Consider the following 3016-nt stretch of genomic DNA (forward strand, 5'->3'; position numbering starts at 1 on the left):
GGGATCTTCTGCACTCCTGTGCATGAAGGACAGACTTTTTAAGTTCAAAGTTTTTGTCTCTCCATTGTGCCGTAAGATGAATCCTGCTAACGGGGCTAACACGACGTCCAAAGGTCTGTGGTAAAACTCACCCAACAAGCCGTGCTATCGGCTGTTAGCTTCTCAGTGACAGCATGTAACACGGGTAACGTTATGTGGGACAATGTAGCGAGGCTCAACGTAGTCCAAAAATCTTTGGAATCCGACATCCTCACCAACGAAAAGAAACCTTCCACATCACCGATATTTAGTATTTTCCTCTCCGCCGTGAGATCAGGTAAGCGCACGTGACGTCATCACTTTGTGCGCTGAAGGCATCCTTGTCACTGGGTTGTCTTACAAAAACAGCGCCTTTTATATCGGTGAGTTATCTTGACGGAATGGCAGATATTGAACTTTAACGCTAATATCGGCCGACACCATGCCGATAATATCGTGCATCCCTATTCTCATCCTGTCTCTAACGGAGAGTCCAGCTACCCTGCGGATGAAACTAATTTCAATCTATCTCGTTCTTTCGGTCACTGCCCAGAGTTTGTGACCATAGATGAGGAATGTAGACTGACTGATAAACAGAGAGCTTCGCCTTACAACTCGGCTCCCTTTTCACCATAACGGACCGGCACAGAGTCCACAATACTGCAGACGCTGCACCAAGCCGTCTGTCAATCTCACGCTCCATTCTTCCCTCAATCGTGAGCAAAACCCCGATACTTGAACTCCTCCATTTGAGGCAGAACCTCACCCTCGACATGAAGAGAACAAACCGCCCTTTTCTGACTGAAGACCTCAGATTTGGAGGTGCTGATTCTGCTTCACTCTCGGCTGCGAACTGCTCCAGTGAGAGCTGAAGATCATAAGTTTGCCTACAGTCATCCCATTATCTATCCATCCATATCCGTCCATCTTCCTTACTTGCTTCTTCTTTTCTGGGTTGCAGAGGTCACTGGTGCTAATGGTGCCCAGTAGTCACTGTGCAAGCGGCAGGGTACCCCCTTGGACCAGTCCTCAGTCCAACACAGGAGCATATAGACAAACGAGATAACAACCGTTCACACTAAGAGACAATTCAGTTACCATAAACATTTCTGGTTTGTGGGAGGAAACTGGAAAAAAAACTTTTCATGCATGGGAAGATCAAACTCCACCCAGAAAGGTCTCAAACAGGTTTTTGATCCTTCAGCCTTCTCATTCGGAGGCAGCAGCTCTTACCACTGCTCCACCATGTCGCTTGTTTCCACATTTGTCAAGTGTTTTCCATTTACAGACGAAGAGGTTGTGAGGAGTGTATGGCTTATTGAGGTCAACATCTTAGATGTGGAGGTGGTGGTTGGTGTTTCTTCAACGGCTTGAGGGTAAATGCTGGTAGTCATACTGGTATTTCTAGCAGATCTGAACCTTCAACCTGAGGGAAGCAGCTGGAAGAATAGAACAACATGAGGACACTATTGATGTTCCAGCTGTAAAAGTCCACCAGAAGCCGCTCGTAGCTGGTCGCAGATGTTTGTTTTAAAACAGCATTATTTAAAAATGTTTATGGGCGGAGCTTGTCTGGTTCGGGAGTCAAAATCGATTACCGTATTTTTCGCTGTGTAAGTTGCATTTTTTTTTTATACATAATTTGCATGCCCTGCGACTTACAGGCCGAAGCGATGTATTTATGGATTTTGTCTCATATTTATAGACCAATTTTTGGCTGAGGTATGACAGTTTTCATTCATTCTGACTGAAATTTTGAACACTACCGTTTTCAGCCACTAGATGGCAGTCAAGTAGTATGGCATGCCATATCATGCTATTAATGACACAATCGGCTTGCCTTAGCCTGCCACCGTCATCTGCCTAGACTAGAGCAACAATGTTCAAACATGTGTCTTTGGTTTTAAGGAGGGGAAAGTTCAATTAGCCATCGGACCCAGCAGCTCTGGTAGCAACAGAACCAACAAAACCTCTTGTTTGTAATCTGAACACAGTTTGCATTACTTTGACTCACAATCAGAATATTAAACTCAAACTCAGGGTTTCATATTTACCTTTTGTCTTCAGAAAGACAACACAGACGGTGTGTTCGAACCCCACAGTGTGAGTTATGGCTGCACACAGACTCATAAATAATAAATCAGCAGATAAATGTGAAGAGGTTGTGATTTGAGACCTGCAGAACGACACACCCTCGTCCTCAGTTTGTGTTCTTGTGTGAATTTGACTATTTTTATGAGCCTGCGCTCAAAAATATCACAACCACCAGGAGGCTTTTAAGTCAAAGAGCTTAAATATTTTAAAAGAGCTAAAACCGGAGACGACGACACGCAAACACAGACCCAGAATGGTCAGAAACCAACTTCTGCACTGAAATGTTTTAGTTAAATTTACCTGATCTGACGTTTGTTATTTGGAGATAAATCTAAAATCTTGTTGTTAAAGAGACACTCTCTCAATCTGAACTTGAACCCTGCAGCTCCCAGTAAAAATCAAGTTTTTTCCCATCTGAATGGGTCACAGACGGGCCGGCACCGCCACAGAAACCAGGCTGGGGATAATAAATGGACTTTGTATTGATTGGTGGAAAAGCTTCATGGAAACCAGGATGTTTTATTTAATGGCTGCTGTCGTGTCGGACACACTTCATACAAACACACCAACAGACGACCTGCAGAGGGTGTGCACATGTGTCTGTTAGCAAAATATCTCACTTTTTTATTATTTAACTGTCAGAAATCATTCAGTGAAACCTCCATGTGTCAGGTGTCTTCAGAAGAAGAAACAGAAGATAATGAGCCGAAATAATTATGATCACTAAAAATGATTAAAGCCAGAGAAATAAGAGCTGAAATATGTTAAAGAATAAATTATTAAAGTTAAAACAAGTAAAACAGACACTATAATCAGCAAAATAGTGGCTAAAAGCTTAAATTAGCTGCACAGTAGCTCAAATAAAACTATGAAAACTGTACCTGAAAGGTAAAATATAAGCTAT

Source organism: Nematolebias whitei, chromosome 19, assembly GCF_014905685.2.
Source record: "Nematolebias whitei isolate Nwh7 chromosome 19, NemWhi1, whole genome shotgun sequence".
Classification (NCBI taxonomy): Eukaryota; Metazoa; Chordata; class Actinopteri; order Cyprinodontiformes; family Rivulidae; genus Nematolebias; species Nematolebias whitei.